This window comes from Lactuca saligna, chromosome 4 (genome assembly GCF_052625555.1).
Source record: "Lactuca saligna cultivar CGN05327 chromosome 4, ASM5262555v1, whole genome shotgun sequence".
In the NCBI taxonomy this organism is placed as follows: domain Eukaryota; kingdom Viridiplantae; phylum Streptophyta; class Magnoliopsida; order Asterales; family Asteraceae; genus Lactuca; species Lactuca saligna.
The window spans coordinates 42,507,581-42,531,808 of NC_136420.1; the positions used below are offsets into that span (position 1 = coordinate 42,507,581).

Below are 24,228 nucleotides of genomic sequence, written 5' to 3' on the forward strand. Positions count from 1 at the left end.
TAGGATTGTGAATTTGAATGGTTTTTATTATCTAGTTTGGAGAGGCAAGATGGAAGACATTTTTTATGTAAAGGATTATTATATGCATGTGTTTAATACTGACAAACCTGAAGATAAAAAAATAAAACAGATGTAGAGTGGAATATTTTGCATACAAAGTTTTTGAGTGTATATTCAATAATGGGTTGATGATAATGATTTGAATCATATTAGCGTGAAGACTCATGCTCGTACTTTGTGGAACAAGCTTAAACAGGTGTATTCTCGGAAGACCGGGAACAATAGATGAGCTACAAGGTTTATGGCTCCTTGGCACTTTACCGGATTCTTAGGAAATTTTTAGGACATCGTTGTCCAACTCTGCACCAGATGGTATCATCACCATACAATTGGCTAAAATCGGTGCTTTAAATGAAGATATGAGAATAAATTCACAAGGTTCCTCTTCACATTTAGATGTATTGGTCACAGAAAGCAGGGGGAAGTCCAAGTAGAGGTCCAAATAACAAAGGGAAGCATCACAGTAAGTCTAAAGAAAAGTTTGATGACTATGAGTGAAATCATTTTGGTAGAAAAAGGAATACAATATGATTCTTTAGACAGTTGAAAGGGGAGAACAAGAAGGAAAATTACAACAGTCAAAAGAACAACCACAATAAAGATGATAGTGGTAATGATATTGTTAAAGTTAACACTGCTACTCAAGAGTTCTTTATTTGTTGTAATTATGATATGGTCCATCTTACACATGATGATTCAATTTGGGTTGTTGATAGTGTTGCTACTTGTCATATGACATCACAAAGGGATTTTACACATCTTACACTCTTGGTGATTTTGGTAATGTTAAGATGGGTAATAATGGGTTATCAAAGATTGTTGGTGTGGGAGATATTGTTTCAAGTTTGAGACGGGGATGGAGTTGGTTTTACACAATGTAAAACATGTTCCAGATATTAGAATTATTTTGATCTCAATTGGCTTACTTGATGATGACAATTATCATAGCACCTTTGGTACTGACATTTGAAAACTTACTCGTGGTTCTTTAATCGTGGCAAGATGTGAAAGAAGCTCAAGGTTATACATGATACATCCAAAGATCTACAAAGAATCGATCCAGGCATCGATATATTCTGACATGACCAATTTATGACATAAGAGACATGGTCACATGAGTGAAAAGGGGATGTCTTTATTGTTAAAGAAAAATGTGTTGACTGATATGCATGATGTGAATTTGAAGAGATGTTCTCATTGTCTGGTAGGTAAGAAAAATAGAGTTTCCTTTAAGAGTCATCCTCCTTCAAGGAAGGATAATATACTTGATCTGGTATATTTTGATGTATGTGGTCCCATGAAAACTAGGACACTTGGGGTTGCTTGTATTTTTTCACATTCATCGTTGATCATTCAAGGAAGGTATGGATTTATACTTTGAAGACTAAAGATCAAGTATTAGATGTGTTTAAATAGTTTCATGCCTTGGTTGAGAGACAAACTGGGAAGAAATTGAAGGTTCTTCAAATAGATAATGGCGGTGAATACATTGGTCCTTATGATGCTTAGTGTAGAGATAAAGGTATTCGACACCAAAAGACGCCTCCAAAGACACCACAAATGAATGGTTTAGTAGAACGGATGAATAGAACATTAAGTAAAAGAGTTAGATGTTTGCTTTCACATGCAGGATGGTCTAATTCTTTTGGGGAGAAGCTTTGAGTATGGAGGTACATGTTATTAAACTTACTCCTTGATTTTATTTGTATTTTGATGTTCCTGATAGGGTTTGGAGTGGAAAAGATGTTTCGTATCACCATTTGCGGGTTTTGGATGCAAGTCGTTTGTGCATATTCCTAAAGATAAAAGATCAAAGCTTGATGCGAAGACCAAGCCATGTATATTCCTTGGTTATGGCCAAGATAAATTCGGTTACAAGTTATATGACTCAATTCTAAAGAAACTTGTAAGGATTCGTAATGTTGTATTTATGGAAGATCAAATTCTGTAAGATATTAAGAAGAAGAAGATAGTTCCTCAATCTACTGATGATCGTGTTGATTTGGATCTAGTTCCTCCTCAACATTTTGACCCACGTGATGAAGATGTTCAGAATGAACAACATGGTACTGATGAAAATGATGTTCTAGAGCAGTCAAAGTTGGATGAGGATCTCCATCTAGAGTTACTGGTACCTGAAATACCACCATTTGTCCCACTTAGGCGGTCCACAAGAGATCGTCATCCTGTCACTCATTATTCTGTTGATGTGTATGTTTCAGTCAATGATGGGGGAGAGTCGATTGTTATTCAAAGGTTATGGAAGATGAGCATAAAAAAGAGTGGGTTGAAGCTATGTGAGACGAGATAAATTCCTTGCATGAAAACAATACCTTTGAGTTGGTGAAGTTTCCTAAAGGCAAGAGAGCTTTGAAGAACAAGTGGGTTTACAAAGTGAAGACTAAATAAAATACCTCATGACCTAGGTACAAGTCTGAATTGGTGGTCAAAGGGTTTAGTCAAAGAAAGGGTATTGATTTTGATGAGATTTTCGCTCCAGTCGTGAAGATGGGATCTATTCAGGTGATTCTTGGTTTGGTTGCTAGCCTTGATCTTGAGGTTGAGCAAATGGATATCAAGACAGCTTTCCTTCTTGGTGACTTGACAAGGAAATCTATATGGAGTAACCTGAAGTTTTTCAGGTTAAAAGCAAAGAAGACTATGTGTGAAGGCTTCAAAAAAGTCTATATGGGTTAAAGCAAGAACCAAGGCAGTGGTACAAGAAATTTGAGTTAGCCATAGGTAAGCAAGGCTACCGCGAGACTACTTCAGATTAGTGAGTTTTCTTCCATAGGTTTGGTGATGATGATTTCCTCATTTTTTTGCTTTATGTTGATGATATGTTGATTTTTGGCAAGAATGCAAAGAGAATTATCCAGCTGAAGAAACAATTGAGCAAGTTTTCTTCTATGAAAGACTTGGGGCTAGCAAAACAGATTCTTGGCAATCGGATTACTAGACATAGAGCTTCAAAGAAGTTTCTTCTATGAAAGACTTGGGGCTAGCAAAACAGTTTCAAATGGTGCTTTGAAGATTCAACATGAATAAAGCTAAAGTGGTTAGTTCGCCTCTAACTACCAAGTTTAAGCTGACCAATAGAGATTGTCCTTCTACTAATAATGAGATTGAAGAGATGGATAGAGGTCCATATGCATCAATTGTTGGAAGTTTGATGTATGTCATGGTGTGTACGAGGCCAGATATTGCCCATGTAGTTGGTGTTGTTAGCCGGTTCCTATTAAATCCGGGAAAGAAGCATTGTAAAGTAATTAAGTGGATTTTCATATATCTACCTGATACTTCCAAATTGGGTATACCGTTTAGAAATGGAGCACCTATGCTTGTTGGTTACACAGATTATGATATGGCAGGAAATAAGGACATAATGAAGTCTTCTTCTGGATATTTGATGACTTTTGTAGGGGGAGCTGTGTCTTGGCAGGTAATTGCAAAGCTGTGTTGCCTTGTCCACCACTAAGGCTGAGTATATGGCAGTAGCTGAAGCATGAAAATAGTTATTGTGGCTGAAAATATTTATGAAAGAGCTTGGATTTATGCAAAAATGTTGTGTGGTTCTTTGTGATAATCACAGAGCCATTCACCTTGCTAAGAATTATATGTTTCACAAAAGAACAAAGCATATCATTGTGAGGTATCATTAGATTAGATATGCTCTTAAAGATAACTTGTTTGAACTTGAGAAATTTCATAGTGATTATAATGGTTATGAATGTTGACTAAAGCTTCAACAAGGGAGAACTTAAAGATATGTTGTTGGATCGCCGAGCTGGCGACTCTGCCTCATAGGCCAAAAAGGGGGAGATTTGTTGGGTTTTGTCATGGGTTTATTATAGCCCATGAGGAAAACCCACATCTTTAGCCCGTGTATACGTACATACATTCATATATATATATATATATATATATATATATATATATATATATATATATATATATATATATATATAGATATATATGTGTGTGTGTGTGTGTGTTTCGTACCCTAATCTTGATTATACACACAAATTACATAGCCACCAAGAGAGATAGAGAGAGTAAGAAGCAAAAGAGGGGTTTTTTTTTTTCTCAATTTCTGTTTTTGAAGACACACCTGCAGTGTTTGGTAATATTTTGGAGATCCAAAGGACTGTTTTCTTTGATTTTTGGCCAGCACTTTCCTAAAATCGAGGCCTTCATATCCAACGATTGAAATTGTCAAACTATCTCAATAACCTCGGGAATCATCGTTTATGTTTGCTGTTGGAAATCAGCAACGTTTTTGGGTGAATTCATTCCTTTCTCTTTATTATTTGATACCATATAGTTGATGTGATTTAGTTCCAAGTATATGATGATTATTGTATGCCTCTAGTATATCTAGAGAACACTTTGTATTGCTTTAATATTGTTGATAATGGATTTAACGTGACTCTAGTAGTCCCGTGGTTATACTCTCCTTTCTTGAGAGGTTTCCATGCTAAAATTTTCGTTGTCTTTATTTGTTGATTACTTATTTTTTTGGGTTGATTATATTAATCATATAACTTGTATTGGGGCTTATTTTTTGCAAGTAAAAATATCCTATTTATTTGTATCCTAATATGTTCATTCAATACGGGAAAAGTTTAGTCAGCCGAAGTTGTATTCCACATTGTTATTTACTATTGTGGCTACATTTTTCCCATCATAAAATTCATAAAATATTCCTTGTGACTCTACCGCTGCAAAATTAAATATATAACACACCTACAGAAAAAAATTACAAATTGTTATAGAATGAGTTTTTTATAGGATATGTCGATAAGTCATATATCAAGGGATTCATGTCGCCTACCATCGTATTGAACATACACAAATAAAATGTTGTTGGGTAAATATTGATGGGTTAATTTGGTTGTGTTGATGGATAAAAAGTTGTTATTTTATTTAGATTTATTTAGTTGTTGAATTGGTCATATATTGATAAATTTTGAAGGAGAATAATGTGGCTTAGTTGCTACTTTCGTAGATGCACGCGCACCTGCGAGTTTTTGTTTGTTTTTTAGCTATATATAGCATTGTAATCTACTTTAAATAAATGAATAACACAAAGAAAAACGATTTAATGAAACTCATTCCTTCCTTCCTATTAGTGATACAAAATAGAAGCAACATTTTGAGTCCTAAATATATTTGTCTCCATTTTTGCATTCTACATATTCACTTATTACAAATAAGTTGTGAATGTGTGCTATTTGTGAGTGATATTGAAGATTTAAATCCTACATACGCAATCAAAATAAAAGACGCATCTCCACAAAAACCCATCGTTTGTACATGATAAAAAATTAAAAAGTTAAATTGCAGCTCTAGTTTGGCATTTGGAAAGAGATGGAGAGAGAAAGAAAGAGATGTCAGTCCATATTCTTAAAACCTTCACAAAAAGTAGACAAAAAACATCACATGAAGGAGGAGATATGGTTGTAGTGTCATTTGAAACATGAAAAAACATATATGTGATAGGAGAGAGTAAGAATAACAAGGTGTCCAACCTTTTATATTTACATGCATAAGAAAAACCCAATTACTTTAATCAAATTTCCATAATCTATCTAAGCCTCCAACTCATGACTTAATAGTCTTCCAAGTTTGAGAGGTATTGATTGCTTCTACTATATAAGAGGATCCACAATGGTGAGTTTAATTATAGAGTTGAATAAGGTGGAAAGTGTAGTTGTCATTTAATGGATAAACCTCTACCATAGTGAGATGCCACATTAGCATTTAATGGATTTAGAGTTTAATATCTATTGAACTCTTCAACAGGAAAAATGAAAGTTTTTTTTTTTTTTTTTTTTTTTTTTTTTTTTTTTTTTTTAATTTTAAATGTATAATTGTGTAGTACAAATTAGATTTTTTTAATATTCTATTGAACTTTGTAGAGTTCAATGCATTTTAAGAAAAATTTAATAGTGCTAAATTATAATGCATTATTGATGCCCTAATATGGGATGATAATGCTGTTGGATTAATGTCTAAGTCCATAACTATAATTGGTAAGACTTGATCCGACCCGGCATGGTCCATTTGGGTTGCATGACATCATGCATTTGGAGAGACTATAATGAGAGAAATAACACTTAAGGTTTGTTAATATATTATAAGTTCTAATATATTAATAAGGTTATTTAATTAGTATTGATCAAGAATTAATTTGGAATTAATTAAGTGATCAAAAAGAGACTAATTAAATATATGGGTTGATTGTGTAAGTCATTCATTCTTATATATGTGGGCTTGTGATCCAAGATTCCTTATGTTGGACTAAGTCCATGGGGTGACCCATGGATACTCCATGGAGGTTAAAATCCATGGAGCATAAGGAATGGGTAAAGTCATGAGTTACATGGTGTAACCCTAATAGCCACCATATAAAAGAATCCCATGGCTCAAGAAATCGTGCACTATGTGTGGGTGTGAGGGCTAAACGATTTCATGGAGTGTTCAAGTTTCTCTCAAGTTATTCCAAGTGTATTTGATGTTGTGTGAACCATTTTAGGTGTCACACTTGAGGCACTAGGCACTCAAGCTTCATGAAGATATTCTACACCAAAGAGGTATGTATTCTATCTTGTTATATTCATTGTTTTGTATGCTAGATTAGGATAATACCTTGGAAGTTCATATTTGCATGTATAATAGAGAAAACATAGATCCAAGGTATGTAGGGTTGCATGTACACTTAGGAGTGTTGGAATGCTCAAAACCCAACAGTGGTATCAGAGCCACGGGTTGTTTTCTATTATATTGATGCAAATATTTTATTTTCAAAGTTGAAAAAAAAGGAAAAAAAAAACATGAAGTTTGTAAAATTTTAAGATAATTACTTGTTCTTGTGAAAAACTAATTATTTGTAAAATTTTGAATAATTTGCTATATGAGTTTAATTAGGTCAAATTTAGTAAAAGATAAAATTATATGATTATTTTATTAGTTTTAAAAGTTTGATCTAAAGAGTTTAATTTTTTGAAACCTCCATAAGTTATGGATATGAAAAGGTTTTAAAAAAAATGATTCAAAGTTTTTATGGAGTTACAAAATTTGGTGTTAATGTTTTAAAGAATTCCATAACTTAAGAATAAGTTATGGATCACCAAAAGTTTTTTGTGTTACCTTGTTTTATGAGTGAATTTAGATTAATGAAAAAAATTATGTGATAGTTGGTTTTAATCCAAATTAATCGAAAAGAAGTTCATAAAATGTGTTTATGTAACTTAAAAGTCACATTTATGAATCTTAAAACTCATAAAAGTTAACATAGGTTACAAAAATGAAGAGTCTTGTTTTCATTGAATGCTTTGATGACTCCATAACTTGTCCTCAAGTTATGGAGGTTCAAGAGTCACTTCATTAAATCATTAAAATGTGTAACCTTAATTAATTCCATATGTTACAAATAAAGAAAAAGTTACATTCTTTTATTAGTTTAAAGTCTTCCATAACTTGTCCTCAAGTTATGGAACTTGAAGAGTTTTTGGATTAAAACTACTTTAAATACATAAGTTATGGAATTAATTAGTTTGGAATAGTTTCAAAACTTGCCCTCAAAATTTGGAATTTGTAAAGTTTTCTCTTATGAATACTTTAATTCCAAGTTAGCCCTTAGAGTTTTAAAAGTTAAAATTCAACCCTTATACTTTATAATATTATAAGTTAATATATATATATATATATATATATATATATATATATATATATATATATATATATATATATATATATATATATATATATATATGTATGTATGTATAAGAGTAAAGTTCGTCTTACCGTTAGTAGGCCTCATTCACGAAGCCGGTCTATAAGGGGGGTATAAGGTTACTGCCTATAAAATGGCAGTTTAATGGGTGTCCACTCTCACCCACTGCTTCCTTGACCGGTGGAGGGTTGTTAGCCGAACGGATTTGATAGGACTATCATTCTCCCTTCATTAAAAATATTAATGATAAATACTAAGTAACTAAACCTTTTTATAAATACCCAATCTTAGTTACTTAGGAAAAAATGAATAAGGTGCTAATCCATGAAATTACACTTTTCACTTTGTTTAAGTCGGTTAGTGGAGCGTGTGTGGTTAACCGACACACTAACTCGATTTAGCAAGGTAGGAAAAGGGTAACTTAATGTTTATCATAGTATCGATGGAGCGTGTATGGTTAACCGGCACATCGATTGAGGGGTAAACACTTAAGGGTACCAAGTCATTTGCATGGTTACTTCACACCTTGTTTTGTGATCCTCGGCATCCCAGTCACAAAACCTGAAGGGCACACTCGAGATTGAAACATGCCATTGAACAGTTCAATGAATCTCAAAAGATCTAGGAGTTTCAAATCCAGTTAAAACCTAATAACACATTTCGTTTATCTTGGTGGAAATTGGTGAATCATCATTCACCGACCTTCAAATATTTTATAGCTTGGATTACGGCATCCCTCTTCTAAGTTATAAAATAGTTTGTTGGGTCCTAGCCTTAATATTTCATATTGGGTGTCATATTAACGACTTTAAATCAACTATCTTGAATATCTCCCAAAAGATGTCTGGTTTGGACATTTATGATCTTCCCAAATCTCTTGAAACAAGCTTTCCTAAATGAAGATGATGTCCTATGGAAATCATACTTCTTTCACCTCCTCCAATTATTCTCCCTAACCCACAAGTTTAAGGTCACTCAAGCCCTATGGGCAAGGCAAGGTCTAGGTGTGATCACATCTTGGAGATGTAGTAACATATTGACAAGCCGGGAGAGTTGGGTGTCAAAGTCTTGAGAAAGTTGGTGGCTCAATCACTTTCTAAGTCACATAGTGAGTTCCTTTGGGACCCCTATGAAATAGACTATGACAAGACCCTTAATGATTGTATCTATTTGCTAATCATCAACTTCCTAAAACTTTATGGACATTGATAATGATGACATTGGATATCCAGTAAAGCTCTCTCTTCCCAATGGAAAGGGATCGACCATAGTCAACTCGGTTGACCAAATGGTAAAGAGAAAAGCTATGTCTGTGATAGTCCCGTTTACCATTACCAAAGGGTCCATATGTTTATATTTCCAAAGGAAGGGGCATTGGTTGTGAAGCTGCCAATTTTACCTAAGGATGTTTGACTTTACTTCAGGTAAAAAATCCACTATCTAACTCTGCTAAGTTTCTATTCTGAGATTCTTGATACATGATGTGACTGGGTCACGTGTTGATGTTTTAAGAATCAAAGAAAAGTGAAGAAACTTAAAGAAAGAATATGTTGAATCTGACGTATAGATGGATTTCTATCGCATAGTTTGAAGATTGGATTCTTGAGCTACTTCTTAGGAGTTATGAGATATTGCTTAGGAATAGATAACAACAAGTTTTCATATGGATTGTAAGAATAAGGTCTTCCGCAAAGTTTTTAAAATAAAAGGAAAATTTTTGATTTTATTTATTTTAAAATATCCTTACAATGTCATCTGTGAAAATTTTTGTTACTTATAAGATTCCATTAATAGCAAGAGTGGAAATATGAAATTGATTCTTTCATTTGTGGTAATGTCTAAATTTACGAAATACGAAAAGATTCTCGTCTCCCAAGTTTCAGTTGGATAGAAACTTGGAATCATGCAGGTTGTATAGCATGATGAATGAGAACTTTCAAGTATTGGAAAATTAAGACTAACTACTTGTTAACATGGATGTGTGAGTCATGTAAAGGACTAAGGGATCGAGTACACATTCTTGTGCACTGGTTAAGTCCACCACAAAAGATCGATAACATTATTCGTCATAATTTACTAAAGCTCAGTAAATATGGTTATACTTACAAGCTTAAGTGTAATTCTGAGAAATTAGAAAAGGTTCCAATGTAAGGCAGAGCGAATAAGAAGAATCAAATTAGGCAGAAGGATAAAAGTTTATCAAATCTGAAAAGATGGGAGAGTACTTTAGTATCAGTTTTTATGATCATCTTACTGATTTAGAGACCTTATCACAATTCATCCTCTAAGTGGCTTCTTATAGCTAAGAAGAGGAGCTATGAATTGTTGAAGTGGTTAAATCAAGAAGATGAGTCATACTTCGTTCCAATACAAGTCTTAGAGTCATACTCCAAGATTGTAATTTGAGTGACATGTCTTAGAGAAGGTTTAAAACACATGGCAAATGTAAGAGTAAAGTTTTGTACTCTTGTACATTTGAAATTGGTAAGTTGTGATGTTTTGGATAAAATAAAGACCAACTAAGGCCAATTGTGTGAAGTGTTTGTCTTGATTAGAATCCACACTATCTCTTGAATATCTAACAAGAAAGTCTTATATGTCAAGAGGACACTGGGAGTCTTAAAAGTCTTGAAAGTCTCAAGAACTAATCAAGAATAAAACCTAAAGTTCTTCACTAGCACACAACTTGAGGTTTATAACCTATCGTGTTGACATATTTTGTGCCCATTCTAGTTAAAGTTGGCATTGCATATGAGTTCTTAGAGTTCTCAATTGGGTGCATAACAACTTGGAAGCAATGACAAGCCCTTGAGCTGCCAGATGGCAAGAAATTAGATTAAGTTCAGTCCATATGAGTTTGGATTTTTCATTATCCTTGTCATGTGAATATGGTTTTGACAATTCACATGGATAAGAACACATACACCATTAAATCTAAGTGTCATAAGGTTTCTCTCCGATTCATGAAAATGATGGTGAGGAAATACTTTCACTAAGTAGATTTTATCTAGATAGCAATTGTGATATTTGCATTCTCAAAGTCGTTAGTGGAGCGTGTGTGGTTTACCGACACACTAACCTAGACTTATGAGAAGTGGCAAAAAGGTTTAACCATTATGATTACGGCATCCCTCTTCATAATTGTTTAGATACACAAGTATGCTATCTAAGGGAAGGTGTATGATTTTGATAAAGTTTTATCAAAACAATCTAGTATCAGAAATTTGAACTTTGGTAAGAAAGTCAGCTAATTTCTGAGTACATGTCAAAGCTAGTGGGAGCATAAGTGTTATGCTAATAATCATCATATTAGTGGGAACATGATAATTATGATAAAGGTTGCAAGTTAGCAATGTTAATTATAGAAAACAAAAGTTTCAACTGGGAAAGAGTTGTTTTGCTATAATTAAGGGAGAGCAAATTATACTTCATTTCAAATCTAAAAGCTTAGATTGAGGGTTTAATCATATTTAGTCAAGGATATATATATATATATATATATATATATATATATATATATATATGTATATATATATATATATATATATATATATATATATATATATATATATATATATATAAATTTCATGTTGGAATGGCTCAACATAAGGAAATTCTGTATATGGTTCCATTATTTGCGTTCTAAAATTCGATTATGATTACGGCATCCCTTTTCATAATCTGAATTATGAGAACTTGGCAAACTGAAATGGAAATGTTATAGCAAAAGACTGGTTTAGTCTTTATGTAAGACATCATGAATCGTGTCCCATATGCTTCGGATATAGGATCGATTACATGTGCTATATTCATCCGTTTTAAAATTTTCCAAATGCCTGAGGCATTAAGAAGGGAAACGGTTTAGAACTAGATATGACTAAAAGGATTAAACAATTGTCGAGGACAATCTATGGTTTACCAAAGATTGGGTGCTCAAGGACAATTGGAAGTATAGTGATAATTCTGGAAGGACCATATTGACATAATCTGTAAGGAGGAAACTATTCAAAGTTAGAAATTATTCAATCTGTGTAACATTAGGAAACTTAATGCAAGAAGGATGTTTCCAAGTAGCTGATCTCCTTTGGAATGCTCTGTAATGGTTGTTGTCAAGTCTTTCTGACTTTGTGCATAATCATTACAACAAGATCAATGCATATAAGTTTAGAATCTAACAGATTTTAGTAAATGGCATGAATTTGGAATTCTTGCATTTGCGGTAAGGATTTGGGACTGTCGAAAGAGGATCATTGGAGTTATGTTCAATTGATCTATTTCATAAACTATAGATCATAGACAAACATAGTATGCATACTTGGTGTATGAGTATTGGATTCAACCCGCACTCATTGGAATCACTTCATGGATTTTATCACGAGTGATCATGAGACGATAATATCTTATATTCTTCAAACCTAGATATATGAGTTGTTACTATGAGTTGATAGTACATTGATTGCCCGAAAACGCATTCGGTAACTCGATGTTATAAACCGTGCCTTTGTGTATGATTCAATAAGTAGTAGAAGAAGCCATATGAGTCAAAGTTTATCCATTCCTTTTACATTCGGGATAAAAGCGATATCTGTGGGCCCTTCGATGATTTGATGATGGCAAATGGAAGTGCTCGGCCAGGCAGGACTGATTTGATTTGTTCAATTAGTCCGTCGTCATAAATCGGAAATCGGGAAACAACAAATAGACAGAGAGAATGATTTATAATCCATGTCTCAGTCTATATGATATCTGGAGTAGAGGAATATATGATCCCTTATCTAATGGACAAGTCACTGAAAAAGGTCAGAGTTCGATAGAAGCTTTTGAGAGCTATGATTGCTAGTCGGTTTTTTAAGTCATACGCAAGAATATTATTAGACTTATCCAAGTGGGAGACTGTTGGATTAATGTCTAAGTCCATAACTATAATTGGTAAGACTTGACCCGACCCGACATGGTCTATTTGGGTTGCATGGCATCATGCATTTGGATAGACTATAATGAGAGAAATAACACTTAAGGTTTGTTAATATATTAGAATTTATAATATATTAATAAGGTTATTTAATTAGTATTGATCAAGAATTAATTTAAAATTAATTAAGTGATCAAAAGGAGACTAATTAAATATATGGGTTGATTGTGTAAGTCATTCATTCTTATATATGTGGGCTTGTGATCCAAGATTCCTTATGTTGGACTAAGTCCATGGGGTGACCCATGGATACTCCATGGAGGTTAAAATCCATGGAGCATAAGGAATGGGTAAAGTCTTGAGTTACATGGTGTAACCCTAATAGCCACCATATAAAAGAATCCCATGGCTCAAGAAATCGTGCACTATGTGTGGGTGTGAGGGCTAAACGATTTCATGGAGTGTTCAAGTTTCTCTCAAGTTATTCCAAGTGTATTTGATGTTGTGTGAACCATTTGAGGTGTCACACTTGAGGCACTATGCACTCAAGCTTCATGAAGACATTCTATATCAAAGAGGTATGTATTCTATCTTGTTATATTCATTGTTTTGTATGCTAGATTAGGATAATACCTTGGAAGTTCATATTTGCATGTATAATAGAGAAAACATAGATCCAAGGTATGTAGGGTTGCATGTACACTTAGGAGTGTTAGAATGCTCAAAACCCAACAAATGCTAAATTATAAATGCGGGAAAATGGATAGAATTTAAATATATGATTGTTTTCCTATAGATGTCATGTTTAATGAAAGTTCAAATGCAACTTACAAGGAAACAAGATATAAAAATAGGTCCTGACATATCAAGCCTTGGAACAAGCTTGTGCCTTCCATGAGTATAATGAATTTCTTTAGTTAAAACATATTAATATGTTTTCTTACAAATTCAATGCATGCAGAAGGCAAAATAGAACATAATGGTGAAAATAATCAGAAAATAGATTGAGAAATACATATATCAACCCAATAGTAGTATGCATACTTGTCAACTTCCGATGCATAAAGTATCATGCATTTCATAGTTGAATCATTTCACCTATTTATATTGCATCAAAATCCTTTGGGCCACCTTGCAAATTGTTTATCCATTACTAATGTACAAATAAAAATTCTACATCATATGTGAACTTGATAAGAAGGTGAGATTTTTTTGATATTGTTGTTGGTGATTCTACTTCGCCGGTAATGGATGTTTTCCTCCTGTTATTGACCTTCCAAGGGTATTTGTGATGCCAACAGGATCTTCCCTGCTGACTAATGCAACTTCGGTGGTGGTTGATGATCCGCCAGTGGTGGTGGGTGAACCGGTCTCACAATCTATTTCTTATTCACAACCACCTGGATTTCGAAAGGATGGCTCTAGACCTGTGGGGGGGTAGACATTGGGGGATTTAATGCTAGGACTTCTAGTTCAATTAGCTGTTCCAAGTTGTTAAAAATAGGTTTTGTTGTAGTTGAAGATATTGAAGATGTCTTGAAGCAATATTTTGATATGGGTGGGTTTCTTGGATACAATATGGAGGGAAATAAGGAGAAAATTAAAAAGATATTGTCCAACATTGGTATGGTTCAAGTGTCTTAATGAATTTCCTCCCTTTGAACATTTGTAGTACCCGGATATTTTTTAAAAGAAGTTGGGTTAAGTCTTTATGTTTGCAGTACGGGGTGTCATTTTTGGGTCTTCAGGAAACTAGGATGATGTAAGTTGATTTGTTTAAAATTCATAGTATGTGGGTTAGCTATAAGTTTGAATATTCTAGTAATTGTGCTTGTAACACCGTAAATTTCAAGACAAAATTTTCATTTAAAATAATCATTTTATTCTTAGAAACACTTGTTTCAAATCTCATTCATAGTCGAATTACAAAACATAACTCCATTTTCACTTGCATAGAAAACCAGGATCCTCCAAAATATGACTCTTTCTCTGGTGTGTACAATCAAGCCAGTACCGTCCCGTGATACTGAAAGAAACCTGAAAAACATCACACAAAACACTGTAAGCACGAAGTTTAGTGAGTTCCCCAAAATACCACATATAACACATATTAGCCACTCGAGGCTATAACTCTATGGGTCCGTGCACCCAAACTCTGTGAACCCTCAGGTTCTAACTCTGGAAACCTTCCGGTTCCAACTCTGTAAACATGCACAGCATAAATCACATAGAAATAATGCAGTACAACACATCAAATACATATAGCATACAAATACTCTGATCACATAACTCTGGTTACCTAGTCAAGGTAAAGTATAGTGAGAAGACCCACCTGGCAAGCAGAAAGCAGATATCCCCACACTTAAATCTCGAACTCACCACCTCCTAACACGTAAGGCAAATACTCTCATGAATATAACTCTCGAGACTAAAATCAATCCTCTCATGGCACCCTCTTAAGGGTAAAAGACTATTTTATCCCTCTCTTGGCCCAAAGGCCACATCGCTGACCAAACCCTAAAAGTTAACGGCCAACCCTTGGTCAAAATCAAAGTCCTCAGTCAAAGTCAACCCCTGACTGACCCTACTCGCCGAGTCAACCCTGTGACTCGTCGAGTTCCCATAATCAGAACTTCACTCAATCCACGACCTAACTCGCCGAGTCACCCCAAGACTCGCCGAGTCCAACAATTCTGAGTCCACTCGCACACAACTCACCGAGTCATCCCTCGACTCACCGATTCTCGACTCAACCAGAGAATATCGGGACCCTTCGACAAGACTCGCCGAGTCTGAGGCTATCATCAACCTACTCGCCGAGTTGTTCTTCCAACTCGCCGAGTCCCAGCTCATCTTCAAGCAACTCGTCGAGTACACCCATGTGACTCGTCGAGTACCACCGGTCTGAATCCATTCAGAAGCATTCCGGGCCATGCAACTGCTCCAAAACATAGATCTAGCCTCCTACTACTCATCCATCACGTAAAGTGGCAAACTTTACGTGAATCCAAAGAGATCTAGGCCGTTTGCAAATTGGGCTAGGGTTTGGGACATGTAAGCTTCACTAAACACTCCAACACAGGGACTTTCATGCTCTCTGATTCTTCTCCCTTCCAGATCTGAGGTAGCAACCTCAGATCTAACCTCTAGACTTCCCATTAAATCCATAGACAAATTCCCACAAACCCCAAAAATGAAGAAACAACATAACAACAGCCCAATAACGAGATATTACCTCTAAGAGATGTCCCAACTGCAATGTAATTCGAATCCAAGCAAAGCCCCTTGCTCCAAGCCTTCAATCTCCCAAAATTCCTTCAACAATTACTTCTCCAAGCTCCAATCCACTCAACAATGGTGCTTCTCCGCGATTTAGGGTTTTCTGGGGCTCAAGGGGTGATAAAGAGGCTAGGAGGAAAACATAATGATCTTTATATAAGGCTCAACCCCGAGAATTAGGGTTTTCTCCACTCAGCACCTACTCGCCGAGTCCATCTCACTGACTCGCCGAGTCGGCTACTTAACACGCGACCAAGTCGCGACTCTATTCGCCGAGTCCATCCATGGACTCGCCGAGTCACTCTTTTAGCCCCTTCAACTCTACTCTTGATATTTCGGGATGTTACAATTCTCCCCCACGCAAATTAGGCTTCATCCTCGAAGCCTACAGCAACTCAACTCCAGAAATACTCCCACAACGTGCCACCTAGCCTTAATCGGACTAGGTCTCACAAGGCATACCCATCGAAACTCGAACACACTTTCCCTTTCCTTCGGTGTCCTGACCACTGTCTCGAACCGGGCACCGGATGTACCCTCTGATAATCACACTCAACGATCCGAGAATTACCCATGAAGCATCACTGCCCCAAATCTCAACAATCGCTCAACCCATAAGGGTTAGAAGCCATGAACCATCGGATCCCCGATCCGAATCCCACTCTATCCAATTCGTGACGACGGAAAGACCCACTCTTCAATCCCAGAGCAACTCCCATGAGTCCTCTTCTTGTAATCACACACCCATGCCGCACCAACCTTCACACTCTCGGGTTAGGAAAACCCGTCACACTGACGACATCTCTAACATCCCCAGGAGAAACCACCACTACGCACACAGCCCTTGATTAGAATCAAGTTAGGAGTCCCAGACTCCATCCCTGCATCCATCCTGCGACTCTTGGCTCTACACCCACGGAATCCCTTCTGCGTCCTCAGCAGACATCCCATCATGATGTCATTCCATACCACTGTCACAGACATAGTGTTCGACCACCATACTCCAAATCATCCATTCTCACTACTACTTCCACTTCCGCGAATCAACACTTTCCCCCAGCAAATGAGGGTCCGACACTTCCTCCCATACAACAGCTCAAAGGGTGGCATACCAATGCACTAATGATGGCTGTTGATATAGGATAAATCAACCAAGGATAAATACGTGCCGCAACTCCCTCCGAAATATAATACACATGCCCGAAGCATGTCTTTGAGCGTCTGAATCGTTCGCTCCCTCTGAGGTGTCCTTAGACATCATCATGATACGCTCTAGCTCATTTCTCATATCCCTCTTCGAGACTGAGCACCAGGTCAGCTTTTGACTCCACAGCTGAGCCTCCAAAGGTCACCCACATCATGATCCAAATATCCCACTAACTTCCTCCCCGTGACCACTATCCCGGCCCCGTGACATGCAAGTCATGAAATTCTCTTTTCCTTATGCGAGAAAATACAATCCAACCGAGGATCGTCTTAACTCCGATCTCTGGTTTCTGCTGCGCATATCCCTTGCGCATCTCACCACATTTCCCGACAGAGACGGGGACCCCAGTCTCGCCCCCGGTCCAATATCCAGGCTCCAAAAACTCAATACTAGGGCTACTCAAGCCCAAAACTCTTCCACATCATACACTGATCGGAGAACATTCCATCATCACACTCTTTTGCCATCTAGTGAGTACTACGGCTCCCCGCGGTATCACAACACCCTCTGTCTAGTGATTACTACGGCTCCCCGCAGTATCACAACATCCTCTGACTAGTGAGTACTAAGGCTCCCCGCAGTATCACAACACCCTCTGACTAGTGAGTACTACGGCTCCCCGCAGTATCACAACACCCTCTGACTAGTGAGTACTACGGCTCCCCGCAGTATCACAACACCCTCTGACTAGTGAGTACTACGGCTCCCCGCAGTATCACAACACCCTCTGACCCCACTAGCTCGTGCTCCGCAGACTATCGTTGGCGGCTACCCATACTCGTCCATACTCATCTCGAATATTCATCACAGACTCTGGAGGCTATTGACATAACAGATGCCCACCCTTGCGAAGATCCACTCTCTCAAATAATCTCCCTGGATGCCCATACTCGAAGGGCTCTCACTAGATCCATAGATACCTGATATACAACAAGTCGTCTCAACTCAAGATTCGCGAGTAACTCCGAAATAAAGATTATCATACCCGGATACCTCGGAATACCCCAACAGAACATCACAAGATCCTACCACAACCACTGATCTCCTGCCCCAAGCATCATATAGACACAATAATACATTTCCTCTGAACCCCAGAAATAGATCGACATTTTTTTTTCCACATTGCAACTTTGGTGCATCCAATTTCTCAATTGGAATACGAGAAAATGCTAACGTTACTAAATACGCTGATAATTCTCCGAAACCCTTCTTCCCGCCGCTCAAAATCCAAATAAGGATACGCATACCGACCAGGGAGTCGGCTGCCCAATCATTCTCTATATACTTGCCCCAACACTGACCAATACCAGATTCCTGACCAATAAACACCTGTCGTGGAGACATTCATCCTTCTCAAACAAGTACTTCCCGCATTAACTCACTCTGACCCCTTTCCTCGATCACCGAAATCTCTGGTCTCATGATTTCTTACCGCATATGTCTATACTCCACTTATAACTGCTCTTGACAAATCTCTGCTTTCTTACATACGACACCCGGTTCTCCCCCACTTAGGGTTCGAACCATCACCAAATAGCACACAACCAACCCATAACTATTTTCTCCAGCAAAATCGCACATGCCCCCGGAAAGTGCTACACAACGCCCGATAATCCCCCTTAAGGAAATGAATTGACCTCATACACTCTGAACCTCTGATGAACTCCTCAAGAACTTCTCGACACGTCTGCCTCTAGTCGTTCCAAATCTCGTACCAATCTAGTACCAAACAACTCAACTTCTCAATAACATCCCTGGCTCATAGACTGAACCATAAAATCATCGTACCCCTCACCTCAACTCATCAACCAACGCTCCAACACCGGGATCATCCCAAGAATAGGGACCCACTCCCATATTCAACACCCCATGTATAGAAAACTCTCTGCACCACTAAACTCGACTGAACTCCCCACTGATACCACTACAATACATCCTACTATACTCAAATAGGTGTAGTGTGGTCCTCGACTATCTCAGTCCCAACTGACCATCTGCTCATGATAAATCACTGCCTCGCGGCACACATGCTACCTGATACTTTGGTGGGAAATCATCATCAATGACGACCTGCAGGGTTTACCCTAAAACCCAAAACTAAAACATCATGCTTCTCATATTTTTCACACGAACATAATCAGTACCTCCCAGATCATAGGAGGTGACATCTCCTTTATCGACTGATCGCTCAACTCAGATCGAAATTCTCCCTTCTCACTGACTCCTTACTAAAATACTCTGAGGGGCTCTCGATCTCCCTCTCAAAGGACGCCTCTTCGAACTTACTCATGACCGGATAACCGGAGAACCACAAACATCATTCACTACGAACCATGGTACTCATTCCATGACATATCTTCTCAATATGCCCCGGTGTATGGTACCCTAACCATAACATCACTCCCCAATCCGCTCCGATGTATGGTACCCGGACCATAACATCACTCCTCAATCCACTCCGATGTATGGTACTCGAACCATAACATCACTCCTCAATCTGCTCCGATGTATGGTACTCGAACCATAACATCACTCCTCAATCCGCTCTGATGTATGGTACTCGAACCATAACATGACTCCTCAATCCGCTCTGATGTATGGTACTCGAGCCATAACATCACTCCTCAATCCACTCTGATGTATGGTACTCGAACCATAACATCACTCCTCAATCCGCTCCTTAGAACCTTCAGAATACTCCTTGTATCAAGTATGAGTCCTCTGCTTTCAGTAGTACGGGCCCATACTACCTGCCACATCTACCCATACTTTCCACACGGACCATCCTAGAGCTTCTAAGTAGCTGCTCGACCTGCTCTTTCACCAATCCCATCGCGCGTACTCGCTTCCCAGCGAAATTCTCTACTCTACAAGCGCACTCATCTGGCTAGGGTTACTCCCTAGGCTCTTCCGTTGTCCTCCCATTTCTTTGGTATCAGCTGTTGAAGAGCTCCTAATGATGTCAGCCATCTACCTCCTGAATATCGTCATATTCACTTGGTAGCTGACTCCCATCATCGAGAGTTCCACAAAGTACAAAGCAAGCAGCATTCGAGCATCGAAGAATACATAGGACTCCCTCTCTGTGATAACTCCACTTCCTCGGCTCATCCTCGAAAGTACCACCGAACTCTGTAACTCTACCCCTCATGGGTTCTAACTGGATACTCTCACTCATCACATACTCAAAAGCATAACACATATAACAACGAGTCCTAGGCTAAGGCATCACAAATCAGGCCACTCTAGTCCTAACATATGAAATACCTAGCCTGTCTCTAGCATGCAATAATATCTCATAAGGTGCATCATAAATATCTCATAACACAAAAGTAAGGGTATTTTGGGAAATCACCGTTCGGGCTCTGGCTGATTGTATACACTGCTCTTTCTTGCTTTCTCTTTGAACTCTTATTCACTTTTAGAAAATTATTTCTTTAAAGACTTTTCTTACTTCCTCAGTTTGAGTCCAGATTTACCCGAAGGCGCATCTGAATCCCTCAAGCCAAGGCTCTGATACCAACTTGTAACACCGTAAATTTCAAGACAAAATTTTCATTTAAAATAATAATTTTATTCTTAGAAACACTTGTTTCAAATCTCATTCATAGTCGAATTACAAAACATAACTCCATTTTCACTTGCATAGAAAACCAGGATCCTCCAAAATATGACTCTTTCTCTGGTGTGTACAATCAAGCCGGTACCGTCCCGTGATACCGAAAGAAACCTGAAAAACATCACACAAAACACTGTAAGCACAAAGCTTAGTGAGTTCCCCAAAATACCACATATAACACATATTAGCCACTCGAGGCTATAACTCTATGGGTCTGTGCACCCAAACTCTGTGAACCCTCAGGTTCTAACTCTGGAAACCTTCCGGTTCCAACTCTGTAAACATGCACATCATAAATCACATAGAAATAATGCATTACAACACATCACGTACATATAGCATACAAATACTCTGATCACATAACTCTGGTTACCTACTCAAGGTAAAGTATAGTGAGAAGACTCACCTGGCAAGTAGAAAGCAGATATCCCCACACTTAAATCTCGAACTCGCCACCGCCTAACATGTAAGGCAAATACTCTCATGAATATAACTCTCGAGACTAAAATCAATCCTCTCATGGCACCCTCTTAAGGGTAAAAGACTATTTTACCCCTTTCTTGGCCCAAAGGCCACATTGCTGACCAAACCCTAAAAGTTAACGGCCAACCCTTGGTCAAAATCAAAGTCCTTAGTCAAAGTCAACCCTTGACTGACCCTACTCGCCGTGTCAACCCTGTGACTCGTCGAGTTCCCATAATCAGAACTTCACTCAATCCGCGACCTAACTCGCCGAGTCACACCGAGACTCGCCGAGTCCAACAATTATGAGTCCACTCGCACACAACTCACCGAGTCATCCCTCGACTCACCGATTCTCGACTCAACCAGAGAATATCGGGACCCTTCGACAAGACTTACCGAGTCCAAGAACAGACTCGCCGAGTCTTAGGCTATCATCAACCTACTCGCCGAGTTGTTCTTCCAACTCGCCGAGTCTCAGCTCATCTTCAAGCAACTCGTCGAGTACACCCATGTGACTCGCCGAGTACCATCGGTCTGAATCCATTCAGAAGCATTCCAGGCCATGCAACTGCTCCAAAACATAGATCTAGCCTCCTACTACTCATCCATCACGTAAAGTGGCAAACCTTACGTGAATCCAAAGAGATCTAGGCCGTTTGCACATTAGGCTAGGGTTTGGGACATGTAAGCTTCACTAAACACTCCAACACAGGGACTTTCATGCTCTCTGATTCTTCTCCCTTCCAGATCTGAGGTAGCAACCTCATATCTAACCTCTAGACTTCCCATTACATCCATAGACAAATTCCCACAAACCCCAAAATGAAGAAACAACGTGACAACAGCCCAATAACGAGATATTACCTCTAAGAGATGTCCCAACTGCAATGTAATTCGAATCCAAGCAAAGCCCCTTGCTCCAAGCCTTCAATCTCCCAAAATTCCTTTAACAATTACTTCTCCAAGCTCCAATCCACTCAACAATGGTGCTTCTCCGTGATTTAGGGTTTTCTGGGGCTCAAGGGGTGATAAAGAGGCTGGGAGGAAAACGTAATGATCTTTATATAAGGCTCAACCCCGAGAATTAGGGTTTTCTACACTCAGCGCCTACTCGCCGAGAACATCTCACTGACTCGCCGAGTCGGCTACTTAACACGCAACCAAGTCGTGAGTCTACTCGCCGAGTCCATCCATGGACTCGCCGAGTCACTCTTTTAGCCCTTTCAACTCCACTCTTGATATTTCAGGATGTTACAGTGCTCATGGGCGCTTAGTGGGATTCTTTCTATTTGGGATCCTAATGTTTTTGTGAAGAGTCGTGAGTGGTGTACCAATAATCTTATCATTATGGGTGGTTTGTAGGTTCCATTTAACTTGAACTGTTTTATATTGAACATGTATGCTCCACAAGATTTAGCAAGGAAACAAGAGCTTTCGGATTACTTACTTGACTTTTTTCATAGAAATGGTTTTAGGATTTATTATATGTTTTGTCAAATATGTAATTTTGAAATGGGCATGTCCATTTTGGAACCGATATGTACCTGTGTCTATATATATCGTGCATGTACCCTATTAGGGGTACGTCGTTTCTGTACGCTCTCACAGAAAATTTCTATCGTTGTGAACTCTTCTAGAGCTGTTTTAATCAAAGCATTAGGCACATTTTCAATATTGTTCTTGTCTTTAATTAACGTCATTGTCGGTGATTTTACGTGGTTAAAGAAGCTTCAAAGAGGTATGGGTCAGTCTTTTTCCATATCTCAGCAAGTGTTTTTAATGACTTCATTGATAATTTGGGTGTTGTTGATGTGCCTATGACTGGGAAAAGATTTACTATAAATGATGCTATTAGAGCTAGGTTAAGTAAACTGGACCGTTTGCTATTCTCAAAAGGCTTGTTTGATTATTTTGAGCATATGCAAGTTTCAGTTTTAAATTGGAAATGGTTTGACCATTGTCCTATTCTGCTAAATGTAAACTCGGCTGACTATGGTCCTTTTTCATTTAAAATTTTCAACTCTTGGTTATAAATGGAATGTTTTGATGAGGTTGTCGAAGGGGTAATTTGGGAATTTGTGGCTGATCCGGGTTGGAGTAAGTTTGTTATGTTAAAAAAACAAGCTTAAGTTTATTTAATCTATAATTAGATCATGGTTTTTAAAGACTAAGTCCAAGTCTAACTCAGATTATTCTAGATTACTATCTGGGTTGAAAGAGATTGACCATGAGATTAATGTTGGTAATTCTAGTGACAATATTATATCAGAGAGGCCCTCTATTCTTGCTGATGTTTCTAAGTATAAAAAAGCTAAATCTTTGGATGCTGCTCAGAAAGCTAACATGTCATGGTCAGTGGAGGGGGATGAGAATTCTGCTTTTTTCATGTAATGTCAAAGAAATATAGACACTAAATGATGATTAGAGGTGTTTCTCTTCACAGGGAGTGGCTATTTAATCCGAGTAGTGTTAAAAAAACTTCTTTGATTTTTATTATAATAAATTCTAGCTGTCTGATGGTATTCCCATTTCTCATTGAAGTGAACAATACATAAGTATTGATCCAGAGTTAGCTTCTTCTACCGAGTCTATGTTTACTCCTAAATAAATAAAAAATGCAGTTTGGGATTGTAGTTTGGATCGAGCTCCCGATCCTGTTGGATTTTCTTCATTACTAGAAAAAAGGATTTTAATGACACGCAATGTGTGTCATAAAAGGGTCAGATGACAAGCAAATACGTGTCATTAAAGCCTGTGTCATAAAGGACGATGGCACACATTTATATGTCATAAAATTATGAAACGCATTTTATGTCATGCAAAATGTGTGTCATCTTCTTTTGTGACATGGGTTTTAATGACACAAATTTACGCCACACATTTATGATATACTTTATGACACATATTTTGCATGCCACAAGTTTAAGCATTTAAAAAAATCATATATT

At 37.7% G+C, this 24,228-nt stretch overlaps 1 pseudogene; it reads left to right on the forward strand.

Moving 5' to 3' along the window:
- Positions 1 to 3,100: 3,100 nt before the first annotated feature.
- LOC145039531 (secreted RxLR effector protein 161 pseudogene) lies at positions 3,101 to 23,671 on the forward strand (annotated as a pseudogene).
- The last annotated feature ends 557 nt before the right edge of the window (positions 23,672 to 24,228 follow it).